This window comes from Fukomys damarensis, unplaced genomic scaffold (assembly GCF_012274545.1).
Source record: "Fukomys damarensis isolate Sample0158 unplaced genomic scaffold, DMR_v1.0_HiC HiC_scaffold_3, whole genome shotgun sequence".
NCBI lineage: Eukaryota > Metazoa > Chordata > Mammalia > Rodentia > Bathyergidae > Fukomys > Fukomys damarensis.
The window spans coordinates 4,554,899-4,569,509 of record NW_022900915.1 but is presented as its reverse complement, the minus strand read 5'-3'; the positions used below and the strand labels follow the sequence as shown (position 1 = coordinate 4,569,509).

The following is a 14,611-nucleotide window of genomic DNA, read 5'->3' as shown; positions in this document are numbered from 1 at the left end:
ATATATATGAAAATCCTTGAAGTACTACAAAGGACAGTGCAAATGTACACCATTGTTACTACAAGGTCTCCTGCAACATGTTTTCTAAACAGCTTCACACTTGCCCTTCTTGTTTGTGCCGGGCAAGCTGAACACAATTAATTTCCTTAAGTATAGACACAAGCAATCTTCTGTTACTACACACGAAAGGAGGTGATAAGATACTGCTTTCAGAGTAGATGACAGCAGTCTTGCTCCAACAAACCTTTTGGGGAATCCACAGAAAGCTAAACCCCATCTGCCCAGTCTTTCTAAGATTCAGAGGCATGAGTTAAAGCCCCTGTGAAAACTGTAATTTCAATGTGGGTTTAAACTTTAACAGCTTTGGTATCCATCTGTAAAATGTCATTTCTGTTGGTTCCATCTTAGTAGCTCAAACAATAGAAAAAAAAAATCCCATACCCACTTCTCTCAATGAAATGTAAAACTACAGTTTCCCTATAATGTATGGGCACTTAAGCTATACTAATTTATGGTACAGTTATTTTTATTTTTTAGCATTTTTATTTGGTTCTTTTACTACATAATTAATAGTGTTTACATGGAAAGGTTGTTTAACTAATGTAAATGGCATAAGTGGATTACTGAGCAAGCCTTAAAACAAATAAACATTTTTCTCCTTTGAAAATATTTTTTCAGTGTCTTTAAATGTCTGGCACAAGAGCAGAGTTTTTAAAATGTCAAAAGAGATACAGAATTTAGATTTCTGAGGTCCATTCTTCCCAGGGAACAGGCTTATAATTTTGTGTCCTACAATGATTGGCTTGGAGGGGGGTCAACAATGACTCCAATGGCCCAACAATCCCACACTCAGAGGCATGTCTTTTTGTTGGGAGGATGCCAGTTTTTCTCAATGACCCTAAACATAACACAATATCTGAACCTTACTGATCATTTCCTGGGGAATTTTCAGGAATGAGGATGAGAAACTCATGGCATAAATATAACCAGAAAATGACAGGGCAGGAAACAGCTCTTGTTTCCAAATACTTCTACCACCACAATTACATCACCCAATTGTGACAATTCCTGGGATTGCCCCACCTAGCCAAAATTCCTATCACATGTTCTTGGAATGGAAGCACAGAGATAGGTTACCATAAAATAGAGCTGGCATGACAGTCACTACCTGCCAAGACACATTTTTCTCAAGCATTCAGAAAAGAAAGTTTTGACATCAAAGGCCATTTCTTTACTCCAGCCTTCCCAGAGGCAAAGAGCCAAGGCGGCAGGAATAAAGATGCCTCTCCTCACACTCACATGTTCAGACTTTAGGAGGCATTACGAGGAAAAGCCTGAGCTCAACTCATCTCTGTAAAAAAAGATAATACATCCTGGAGTTATCTCAGGAGTCACAGACCAGACTGTCCCAGCAGACGTTCGCTAGAGTAGGGTTCGGCCTCAGAGCTGACTGCTAAGCAGAAGGGTTATTTAGATCAAAGAGAACAACTCAATCCAAGGGAGTTCTCAACAGATCAGAAACAGAGACCCCTGCTTCAGTCTTATCCGGTTGCCTAGGGGTTAACCTGGAACTGGAGTCCAGACTTAGAGGACAAAATGCAGGTAAAATGCCAGTCAAATGCCTACAGAAAGCATGTTTTGAATTGTACAAGACCCAAAGTTACCCTAAGGCCTCCACTTTTACTCTCCTATCACCTGAATCATATTAAAAGTTATGCATGTCATACACCTAATGATTTGTCTATAAAATGACTTTTTTATAATTCTACTTTTGAAATTACTTTGTTAAATTAACAAACTCAAAATATGCTATGATTACTCAATATTCCTTAGATACATTTAGGAACTCTCATTTGGAGAGGATATCTCATCTAAAAACTGTTTTCAAATGTAATGAAGTTGTTAGGAATGCTAAAACCAGATATCAGTGAAACTGACACCATGTTCTATTTGTGACCACTGAATAAATGTTATTAATTTTGCTTGGGCTGCTAATGAGGTTGTTTTTTGGGGGAAGATAATCATTCTTCCTGGTCAGATTCCAGATATTTCCAAAGGCAAACCTATTACCAGAACGGGGATCCCTGAACATAGAAAGCAAAGCGGTCTTCTGTGATAAAGGCCCTCAGCCAGGTATTTCCAGGTAACAGGACATCTACCAGAGCATCCACTACAGTGGTTATCAGAAACTCCCAGTTATTCTGTGGGACTTCCACCCTCAACTGAAACAATATGGGGGTGGTTCCCAGTCATGTGCCATCACTGAACAAGCTAAGAAGTTATTTCTAATTCAAATTATAAAAGTGGACAACTCAGAGAAATTTATCAATAACCAACAGTAAAAAGCCTTCATTGTTGGACTTTGATGAAGCCATTTTTTTCCTTCAGTTTGTGAAATCATGTTTCTAAGTCCAATGTGCTTTACGAAGTTTCATTTTTCAATGAGAAATGAGATTTAAAAGGTTCTCTGGAGTAACATTTCTAGGAAGCTTTTCTATTACTCCACAAAATGTAAATTATGCATGCTTTACCAAGAAGTTTATTACTACACCGAAAATTACTTCTTTAAAGACAATCTACCAGCAATTGTTAGGTGAAGTGACTTTTTCCCTCAGAAAGATTAGATCTTACTAGAGTGTATCAAGTCAAAATCAACCATAAGTAGTCAGCTTGCAGTCATAAAAGTCCCCTTTTAGATACCAGCAAGTGGTGATCGACAAAATATAAACTTGAAAATTGTACTTCCTAAATGTATTGTCTAGCAATATCATATAATCATGTGGTTTGTATAAAGGATTCACTCCTAACTTTGGTTTGCTTTACATCTTTTGTGTGTGTGTGTGTGTGTGTGTGTGTGTGTGTGTGTGTGTGTGTGTGCGCGCGCGCACACCAGGGATCAAAATCAGAACCTTGTGCTTTCGAGGAAAGCGGCAGAACCACAGGGCTAAATCCCCAACTCATGTATCTTTTTTAAAGTCACAGAATACACATTGAGCAGATAGTGGCAAACCCATAAATACCGGCAGTGGACAGCACAGGATGGAATTCCAACACTGCCATTGATTAGTTATGAGAATTTGGGCAAGTTATTAAGCCTTCATTTCTTCAGCTGCAAAATGGTACTAATAATACTTATAAGATTGTTCTCGGGATTAAACAAGTTAATGAATGTAAAGCTTTGAGCGATCGATAAATGTTAGTTTTGAGTATAATTATTTATTCATTATTTTCTATTTATAATACCAACACTTAAGTTGCCACAACTACACTATGGCCTATTTTGCTTCTTCTTCCACTCTTTCCTGTTCTAAACCCTTCTCATCTCTTTCTCAAAGCTGAGGGACCCTTTCAGAAGAGAAAAGTGATCAGCCCAACCCTCTTCCCATATAGGGAAAGAAAGAGTCAAATAAAAAGGATTAAAGGGCTGGAGATTTAGCTCAGTAGTTCTGCCACCTGCCTCACAAGTGCAAGGTCCCAAGTTCAATCCCCAGTACCAAAAAAAAAAAAAAAAAGTCAAACAGAAAGAGGATAGTCTCCAGCTTCCCTTAGCATAAAGGCTGTGCCTGGGTGGTCTGGATCAGGTTTATCTTCTCCCCAGTGCCCTCTATGCCTCAGCTACACTGATCAGTCTTTGAGCTCTGACCTGGTCCCAGACCCTTCTATCCCAGTCCAAAAGCTAGTCTTCTACTAGCTCACCCTCCTGCATTTTTCATAAGTCATACTCCTTTCTTTCAAAGAAAGCACTTTGATCAAAAAATGCATGACCTATTTTAAGGACAAGTTCCTAACGTCTGCCTTGTCTCCCCGATTTTTAAATTTTGAAAGAACGTGGCTGCCAGTTCTGCTCACCCTATTCCCCATGACTTAGTTCAGCCAGGACCGAGGACAGTAAATAGATCATAAATTAATGAACATATGCATGGAGGAGTTAAAATGGCCTAAACTATAGGGTCAAAAAACTGGTTCCCAGGGCTGGGGATTTAGCTCAATGGTCCTGGCGCCTACCTTGCAAGTGCAAGGACCTGAGTTCGATCCCTGGTACCACCAGAAGCTTGTTATTAAATATTTGGTTGCCCCCAAACATGGTATCACTTACCTAATTTTTCACTGGTCTCCTCCCCTTCTTCCTTCCCTCCTTTCCTTTGTTATATATATATATTTTTTTCACTTATTTAATTTTTCACTGGTCTCCTCCCGTTCTTCCTTCCCTCCTTTCCTTTGTTTTATACATTTTTTTTCACTCGGCTTTTGTTTTTGTGTCACTGTACCTGTTTCAAGGTTTAAGTGTCAACCGCAGAGACAAGGCGGCTGGGACAGGGACCTGACTGGAAAGGAGGAGGTTCGGCGAGCAGCGCGAGCGGAAGTGCGGCGCGCGGGCGGAAGTGCGCCCGGCGCGAGCGGAAGTGCGGCCGCGGGATGGCAGCGCCAGCGGTGCTAGGCCCAGGTGGGTCCCCGCGTTCGCGTGCGGGCGGTGGGCGCACCGCTGTGGAGCAGGTGGGAGAGGCAGGCCAGCGAGACCCCTCCGCTGCGTCGTACGCTGCCAACTGCTATTGTCCTGAGAGGGAGATTAATTAAACCGGGAGCTATAAATCCATGAGCCCTGGGGAGATTATAAACGCGCGCGTCTGTGCGCGGTGTGAGGGGGAGAGGGAGAGAACGGGGAGCCCTCTGCAAGGTAAATAATATGACGGGAAGGAAAAGGAAGCTTTTAAGAGAAAGTAGAAAACGTCTGCACTTCATACATCTCCCACTGACACACAGATGCTGGTTCCGCTTTTAGTAGAAGTCTGTGAAGTGGCAATATGATCACGCTTGGCTGCCAGCGGAGATGACTGCCTTTTAAAATAAATACTTTTGAGCAGCACATTGACCTTTAATTGGGGTGAAAAGGTTGAAAGGGGTGGGAGGGAAACACTAAATGTCTGGCATCTCTGGACCCAGCTGTCTAGACCACTCTCTGGGCTTTATTGGGCAGAAGCAGCCCTCTTGGTGCTGAACAAAGAGAATAAATAAGAGACTACAATTCCCAACGATTAGCCTTATCAGAAACCTCTGACGAATATCAGTTCATACAGCTTTTTAGTAAGTTCAAGGATCGGAAAGTCCGCACTAAATTATCACCAACATGAATAGACAGGAGATTGTTTCCAAGGCTCTCTAACAAGCTTTTGCCTGGATGATCTTTTTTTTGTTGTTGTTGTTGACAGTTTAATTATCTGAGATCAGCAGATGACAAGATGTAATAAATGAATGGAAACAAGATTTTTCAAACTTGGGAGAAAGGTGAGAACTTTTAGGCCAGTTTAGGTTTAGTCATTCACCAGATTGGATTAACACTGAAAATAAGACTTCTTGTGACAAAAGCAAAACAATATATTAAAATCAGTTCCCAGGGTTGTCCAAATTACCTTTTAGACATGGCTTAAATTTGTGTGCGCACATGCACACTGGCACCTTCACACAGAACTACATCCTTTGCCCATTCATTTATGTATTTGGGGATTGAACCCAAGACCTTTGCACTGAGCTACATCCCTGGCCCTCTTTTTTTTTTTTTTTTTTTTTTGCGGGGGCGGGGGCAGGATCTTGCTAAATTGCCAGGCTGGCCTCAGGCTTTTCATCCTTCTGCCTCAGCCTCCCAGGGTGCCTGGATTACAGACAGGCAAGTGCCACCAAACCCAACTTTTAACATTGCTTTTATGTCAAATTCTCTTTGTTAAATCTGTTCAAAATACTATATTGCAGTTTAGGACTTAATTTATATGTCTTGAGAGTACCCTAAATTTTGATGGTCAAGACACCTTACACCTAATGCTGTGATGGTAGACCTTTTAGAGCTTTCAAGGACTCAGCCCCCTGTGGCACATGTGCCATAGGCTCACCACCACTGCCCTAATGGCTAACATCTTCCCTTTAAAATGTCTTATGTGTATTTTCATTAAGTTGTCATTCTCAAAGATTTACTGGAGAGAAGCCAGTGGTGAGAGTGCACGTAAGGGCCTAGGTTTGATCTCCCAGTACTGAAAAAAAGAAAAAAAAAATTCTGAGGAAAAAAAGATATTAATTAAACATCTATAAATTCCTCTTCACTTCTAGTGTAACAGTTTATCATCTATCCCATACTGGTCTATCAACAGAGTAAGGCTTAGTTTTTTGTTTTCTTCAGACATAGCTGACTACAACTCATAAAGCAACAGCCAGCTACAGCTTGCCACTTCTTTATCAACAGCTGTAACTACGAGAGGTCATTCTTTGACCTATACGTTTTGACTGGTTTTAGCCTCGGAAGGAGTTCTTCCTTCTCCTGCACCTGCTTCACCAATTTTGCTCTTTCTTCCTTTAATCCTTGTTTAAGAATCTCATTCACAGAATCATTTTGGAGATTACTGTATGACCTAGTACGAAGCGAATTAGATTCACGGGCACTGATATTTTTTAGAATATTTTTCAAGTATTTTTTAATGTATTTTCTTTAGATTCACCGTGTGTTTCAAACTTTCTTGAAATTCTAAGCAGTTTTCTTCTGTTGAAAATGCTGGTTTCTCTGAAAAGTTCTCATCATTTTCTTCATTCTCTATTTTAAGACATTTTACTACATTGACCAGGAATTAAATGAAAATCTTGTTTTCCTTAATCTTTAAGTGTTGCACCCATGGGTGCTTTCTGTGAACTATTTCTATGGGGAAATGGAGGATTTGCACAGGCCTGTGGAGTGCTAGGTAAAATCACAGCCAAATCTGATGGGTTTTCTGTATTGGAAATGAAATATTGGTTTGGAAGTTCTCCCACCTTCCCGCCATTGCAGAAAGCCCACAACCAGGCAGAGACCACAAGCCTGAGGCAGTGCAGAGTCCTCCACAGACACACTATGTCCGGGTCACAGTCGTCTCCCAGGCCGGATCTTTATTCGTAATAGATAATGTTTATATAGTACTTTTTATGATAGGGCCCCTAAAAAATCCACAGTATGGCCCAGCACGAACCACAGTCTCTCAGTTCTTCAAGGATGGGTTGTATGTTACTGTGTATTCTAGCACTTCTAGCACATTTCCCAACATAAGCTGGAGTCCTTGGTTAATTGGTCACTGAAGCTATGTCTCAGTGCAATTACTCTGAGCATGAGGAGGTGGCTGTGAGAGGCCACCATCTTCTCATTTACTAGTATTTTGTGGAATGTTTATGAAAATATATGTGAAGCTCCACCAACATTTGGAACTGTGTACACTGAGGTACATTACTGATAAATGACAGATTTTTAAAAGTGGAAATACCGAGTGACTATCATATCACTGGGACATAGCAGAACTAATTATGGTTCTGTGTGAAATGTTGTAGTCTAATAACCTGGGTTTTGTTCTACTAATGCATTGCTTGGACTCAGGCTCAATTTGGAAAAATAAGATTTGTGGGATGCTTTAGACAGGCCCAAGATTTTCTTTTTTTCCCTGCTTGCTATAGTCCAGTAGTAGCCACTTGCCAAGGAAAGATGACATTGTTTTTTACTCCACCAGAGAATATGTGGTTATGTAGTTTTATTTAGTTGTACTATTTACCAGTAAGTAATAATAATGAGGACTTGTCTAATGGGACTTTATTGGACTGTGTTTTGTGTTCCAGTTGCCTGGCTCTACCATATTCTTAAGTATCCAGAACCATTATGGAGCAATGTGTTCAAAATAAGTTTATTTTAAAGTCTTTGTATTTCATTACTTGTACATACTTTCACCAACTGATACACGCAGTTACTATAATCCTAGAGCTTGGAGTTTCAGAAATAGCGAGAGCTTGGGGTGATCTGGTACTAGTAGTGAGCTTTTCTGTGTTCATTATTCAAAATCCAGTTTTTGTGACTGCTTTGTTGAAGGAGTATATACCAAAAGAAGCCAAAAGCCAGCTGGAATAGTTCGTGAGTGTGATTTTACTCTTGTTTGCAGTTATTTTGAAGGGAAGAAACCCTCTGCATCAGGTATGTGTAGCTACACAGGTAGCAAGAACTCAGTAAGATTCCATCATCTTTCCCCATGTGTAATATAGCAGTTTCTAGGGACAGAATCAATTGAGGTAGGCCTTTTACACATCCAAAGGCGAGCTGGGAAAAGAGGAGGAGGAGAGAAAGGGGAGATAAAAAGGACTTAGACGTGATATGTATATGTACCAACTCCCCACAATGGGTGCATTCGTTTCATCTTTCGAACGTGTACTAATAGAAAAATCACTGGGAAAAGAATATGCAAAGTGAAAAGTTTTAGTTATGGTTAGCATAGATATATGATCCATATCCTTAATTCCTCACCCCAGTAAAGGCATAGGAATAAAGAAGCATGAAAATGTTACACTCTTTTTATTGTAGTTCTTACCTAAGTTAACTCTCCACAGATGAAGGCAAAATTCATTGTCCACTATCATTAGAAAGTATTTATTTTCAAGGATTCAGAACATTTCACTAATGTCTTAGTCCTTTCTCTGTTGCTATAACAAAATCACTTAGATTGGGTACTTTACAGAGTGAAGAAGTTTATCTGCCTCATGACTCTGATGGCTGGAGGATCTCAACACTGTGGCACTGCAGTGCGGTTAAGAATCCCCTAGCTGTGTCATATCATAATGGAGACACAGAAAGGGAGCTGGCTGCATGCAGAAGGGGCGAGTGAGTGGGACGACCTCACTTTGTAGCACTCACTCTTAAAAGAACTAATTGACTCTGAGAAATAAGCATGAAACCGTTGTTTGCCCCCGAAATCCATTTGTTAACTACTTTCCAGTAGGCCTTTCCTCTTAAAGGTTCCACTACCTCAGCACCACTTCGTGGAGGACCACGGATTTACAAATGTGAAGGGGAACTGGGAAAAGAGGAAGAGGAGAGAAAGGGGAAATAAAAAGGACTTAGATGTGATATGTATATGTAACAAGTCGTGTGGAACAACTTCATGTTCCAACACGTGAATCTTTGTGGGATATGTTCAAGCCACGTCCAAGCTGCGGCAATCAGTAGTAATAACTTGTAACAGTCATTTTCTTGTTACAGCCTTCATGAAGGTAGTATTGTGTTGTCAATCTTTCCTCTGCCCGAGGTGTGAATTTCTTAAGGGCAGGAAGATATTTTAATCGCTTGCATATTTCCAGGACCTAGCATGTGGCACACATTTCCCCACATGCTACAGAAAGGCAAAGGCAGTATCCCTGAAGGAAGGTTGACTCTATACAGGGTGTGAAAATATTATTGTGAATGCAACCAGGTAGAGAAAATAATACAAAATAATAGTCTCCTTTCCCCAGAGTTACTAAAAGCAGTTAGAAGTAATTCTTTAACAGCTTAGAGCAGGGAAGGCATGTTCGAGAGTTCATAAATGGTCCAAATGTGCCTTTGAAGAAGATCTGGCATGCTCAGGTACAGGGCCTTTGTTGTGCGGACTGGAATATACAAGCTGCAAGACCCTCCCAGCCCTGTCTCCACACTCCCTCCAGGTCTGCCATGCTCCACTTCTCATCCAAATACCTGCTCAGCAAATATTGAAAGAATTTTCGTGAAGGTGTGCTAAGTTATTAGCTTACTTAGGACCCTGGTGTCTTGATCTGGTCCTGCCTCAAGGATAGAGAACCAGTGTTTCATCACCATTTCGAGTCTAAATTCCTCAAATGATACTGAAGCAAACCCACACTTGTTTTTCCTAGTTTACTAACAACATTCAAAAGGAGCTCAAAGTTGACATACTTTTGTGTTGTAATAGGGGTATGTAATGCTTCCTCCTGTTGCCAAAGGGATCATAGCAGAAACTAGAACGTTCCAACTGTAAACACATGAAATTTCTCTTATTCTAGTATTTTTTCATATTAATAATGAAATAATGGGAAAGTAGCTTCTAATTTAGTCACAAAGGAAGGCAAGGACAGTGAATTATTTGATTTTTTACTTCTTAAAAAGTCCTTCCCATGAGAAAAGGAAAAAAATGGAAACAAAGTCTTTGTAAGTAGGGAAGGATGAAGGGGGTGAAGGGAGAGCAGGGGTATGGGAAAAAACAATGAACCAAGATACATAAGTAAATGTACAAGATCCCAATGATGAATGTAACTGTACTGTATACCTAAAATGTACCAATAAACTCAGTGAAAAGTGAAAAAAAAGTCCTTCAGGTCAAAAGAAAGGATACTATTATTTTATTTTTATGATTAAAAGAAAGTGTTTATTAACAAAGGCCATTTTAATTCTTTTAAGTTCATCTTAATATTAAATAGGATAAGATGCTTAATAGCTGTGATTCAACCCTTTATTCCAGTTTAGTTCAATGAACTTGCTGTGAACTTGTTTATATCTTAATAGATAGAAGCCATGAATCATCAGGTATTCAGACAGATGTAGCTAACTACATTGGCAAATGAAAATTTATAGATGTTTTATCATCAGATCAGAGTAAAAAAATCAAACAAAGGGTATGATAAAAGTTGGTTTATAAATAATTTATCATTAGGCATTACACCTATTTTTAGAACAAGTATAATTTACTTGTATAATTATAGAAGTCACTTTTTATCTAATACTAATATATATTTAGCAATTTTGGGGGCTGAAATAAATATTTCAGTTGTAAAAACTATCTCTGGCTACAAAAAAAAAAAACAACCAGAAACCTTACTGGAATTTAACATAATTTACAAATGTCCTAAAAATTCTGAAGCCACACAGTATTTTAAGTTGAAAACACTAATTTTAAAAGTTTGGTACTGCTTTTGTGACTTATGTACACGTATAAGCTGGTGTCTTTATAGGACATCTAACTAAATGTTGATCATTTTAAGCACTGTAAAATACAGACAAAAGCTAATCACCTTTTAACAAAAATTGTATATAATACTTCTGAGTATCAGAAATATCTTTTAGTGGTTAGAACTCTCTAGTGCAAAATGCTAAACAAAATACATTTACTGGATTGTTTTTCATTTGTTAAGGATACTGTTATTTAATAGCAACCGAATCAGCTAGGGCAATTTGGGTCACACCCCTGGGAAAAATCCTAAATTCAGCTGTAAATTTAGAGATAAGAATTTAATTCTATGCTAAAAGAAATTTTTTTATCCAAAGCTGAGCCTTTCTCTACTCTTGTCAGCCTAGTAATAAATCTGAAACAAAACATGGTTTCTGTTGTTTAATATACTCTGAGGATTAATATGTATACCTTTTTGAGATTTCAAGAAATGGTATTGAGGGCCAGGGATTTAGCTCAGTGGTTTCACCACCTGCCTTGCAAGCACAAGGACCTGAGTTTGATCCCCAGTACCAAAAATAAATAAATAAATGAATAAAAGGTATTGAACTTTGAGATGGCTTCTAATTCTGAAATTCCATGTTCTCATTTAATATGCTATCGTTTGAGGAAAATAAATAGACAGATGAACAAAAAATGCAATGTGAAAGATCCAGTTAAGCATTATTTTTTTTAATCCAAAATCATTTTCCAGTACTACAGTATTCCATTCATGAAACCTGTTAGCGAACGGAATAGGACTCGAAAGACTAGAATCTCACATCTGAGGCTTTCCAGGGTCTCACCTCAAGAGTGGCTGCTTTCCACATTCAGATTGTGCACTGCACTTCTGTGGGCCTAGTTATTGTCGGTATCACAAATCCTGTGAAATGTTGGCTTCAGGAGTTCAAGTGTCCTCGGCCATTTGCTACAAAATGGCTAGAAATTAACTAAACATCTTTCAGGTCCTGTGTGGTAATGGGAATGACTTCACCTCTTTGGCAAGTTGAATTGGAAATGAGCAGAATATTGGTAATAAATAGAAGACATTGCCTGGGTGAATGGATTTTGAATTACAAAAACTTGTTTTGGAAATAGGCTTGTATGCTTCTAAATAGCAAGAAAACTGATACTACTAGCAAGTCTTGAGACTAAGTTAATTTAATGAAATTGCCTTCTTTCTGAATCAGTATTAAAATATCAGGGATATCTTCAAAGGGAATGGGGTTTTTTGGTTAAAAAAGATAATGTGGAAAGAAATCTACATAATTCCTCATGCACTTTGTTCCCATTCCTTGAACTAGATGATTTTGCCCTCATCTTAATGCTGTCTTTATGGAATGAAGGAATTTTCAAATCGGTTTTTAGACTCTATTGAGCCCTCATGTATGATATAACCAAGCACGTTATTCAGGCTTTCTTGACTTTAAGGAACAGCTTTGCAGCCATTATGTCGTAATTGAGCTGAACATTGTCGCACAATCTGAATTAGGAACGTGCCGCTTTGGCTCTAGGCCAGTTGCTGAGTGGATGTCTCTGGGGTTGAGAATGGAGGGGAAGGGCTGCAGTGTGTGCAGACCCACTGTGTGAATAAAAATTCCCTTTGGGACTCCTTGGTTCTAGAGGAAGTGTGTTGTGAAAATACATTGCTGTTTTTGATTAGCTTCATCGTTTTATTTTTTTTCAGCTAATGTTTTCCTGGAAACCTTCCCCTGATACTGTCATGTGAACCAACCCCATTACTGAATAGACTCTTCTGAAGCAATGATCTGGAAAGAGTGACTGCTAAGGTCTAAAGATTCTAAAACAAGCTCATGCTTATACTGAAGATTCCTTTCCCCTTCCATTTCACATTTGTCAGCTTGCTACAGGCCAAGGCCAAAAGAGTCTGTCATTAAAAATACTCTTTAAATTGTGCCTAATAGGGAGGGAGAAAAATGTGTTATTCTTACTCTGGAAGGAAACTTTCCACCTCAGATGTTGACATGGTTTCAAATGTGGCCCCAGACCTGTTTGGTTCACCTCCATTTCCCAACTTAGTCCTTTCGACACCAGACTTACCAGTTGTGACTGCAGAGCAAAAGAAAAGAATTGGCAGTGAGCAAGTGCCTTTGCACTCCTGCCTAGATCTGGAAGTAAATTATCATCCTCTTTAAAGAGCCAAATATTTTTAGGCTGCTAATGGTCAAAACTACTTCCCATCCTTTGTTCAGACCTTCTGCAATTATGGGTCATTCACATGTTACTTCATCATGGGATTTCCTCTTCTCAGATCAGGATGTTTGAGGCCCAAAACCTATGGGCATGGTTCCTCGGGGTCTCTGGAAAATGCAAGGATTGGTGGTAGAATTTCCATTTGACAGTGGATGGAACTGAGACCTGAAGAGGTGAGGGCTTTCCAAGTGTCTCAGAACTAGTTCATGACAGTTGCCTTTCTCTTTTAGACTTATGGTAATGAAACCCTTAACTAAAAAATGCATTCAGGGAATTCAAACATACAGAATTCCAACTGAAGCCCTATAGGAAGAATAACTTCAGTGCTCTAAATGAAGAATTATGCCATTTGTGTTTAATTCTTCTGACTAATGTGTTCATAGGAGCTGTGTTCCTTTAAATTATTTTGATCTCTCTAGACAGTTTGTTTAGAACTGCTTGGAGCAGGTTTTGTCTTTAAAGATTTTCAATGAAGTCCAGCTTTACCAATGCCTATACAGCTTCTGTTTTGACATATGGATTGTGGGTATCATAGGTTAGATAGTAATGGTTTTAAGTTTTTCCAACTTTGAAAAATAAAGCCAAGTACTGGGAAAAAACAACTGAAAGAGCACTGGCCTTTGTTTACAACCTATCAAGGGAAAACTGCAGTTCCTCAAAAACTCAGTATACTGTTTTGGAACTTTGTGAAACCTGAGTGAACTGAGCCATTATCTCACGCTAGGTGTTTTCTGGCCAGTCTTACCTATGCTTAGCGATGAAGGTATTTGACAGTGATACAATCATGTCTTACAAATTCCTGTTTGAGTAATGCTCACAATCTAAAATTTTCAACTCTTTGTTTGAAATACTTTTCAGTTTTGCAGTTTTCCATTTCTGAGATTACTCTTACTAAAGATGTAAGTCTTCCATTTGAGAACAGTAAAAATGCATTTCCATAAATAGAATCATTATTGTTATTATTTGGAACAATACCTATTAGTATTATTTAGTAATTTATAGTTAAGCTTTATTTTTCTATTCTGCCTAATGACTTACACAAAGATTTTTACATTTATTATCCCTTTTAAATTAGTCAACATTTGCTTTCACCTCCTCCAAACCATTGTTTCTACCTTACTCAAAAATATGTGGTTTTTGGCCATTCAATATGATGTTGGCTGATGGTTTTTCATAAATAGCCTTTATTAAATTGAGATATAGACCATCTATTCCAATTTTTTGCAGGGTTTTTATCATGAATGGGTGTTGAATTTTATCAAATGCTTTTTCTGCATCTATTGAGAGAATCATATGGTTTTTGTCCTTGACTTTGTTAATATAATGTATTACATTCACTGACTTTCGTATGTTGAACCACCCTTGCATCTCTGGAATAAATCCGACTTGGTCATGATGGATGATCTTCTTAATAATCCTCTGTATTCTGTTTGCTAGTATCTTATTAAGGATTTTTGCATCTATATTCATTAAGGAGATTGGTCTGTAGTTCTCCTTTTTGGTTGTATCTTTCTCTGGTTTGGGAATCAAAGTGATACTTGCTTCCAGGAATGAATTTGGAAGTATAGCTTCTCTTTCAATTTCATTGAAAAGTTTGAAGAGTAATGGTAGTAGTTCTTCTCTAAATGTCTTGTAAAATTCAGCAGTGAATCCATCAG

The 14,611-nt window shown here is 38.7% G+C and overlaps 2 protein-coding genes and 1 pseudogene across 4 annotated transcripts in view; 1 reads left to right on the top strand and 2 right to left on the bottom strand.

Annotated features, from left to right (window-relative positions):
- The window catches only part of Megf10 (multiple EGF like domains 10), a 323,793-nt gene extending 319,417 nt beyond the window's left edge, over positions 1-4,376 (bottom strand). The window contains exon 1 of the mRNA XM_033766476.1: positions 4,269-4,376. The gene's annotated coding sequence lies outside the window, so the exon portion shown is untranslated. The remainder of the gene's footprint in view (positions 1-4,268) is intronic.
- Positions 4,377-4,422: 46 nt separating this feature from the next.
- CUNH5orf63 (chromosome unknown C5orf63 homolog) overlaps positions 4,423-14,611 on the top strand; it is a 26,774-nt gene continuing 16,585 nt past the window's right edge. For 2 of the 3 annotated variants that reach the window (XM_010627218.1, XM_010627220.2), the window contains exon 1: positions 4,424-4,444. The gene's annotated coding sequence lies outside the window, so the exon portion shown is untranslated. Of the gene's footprint in view, positions 4,495-14,611 lie in introns of all 3 variants that reach the window. The other variant, XM_010627219.1, reaches the window with a different exon arrangement.
- On the bottom strand, positions 6,065-13,739 carry LOC104864372 (annotated as a pseudogene).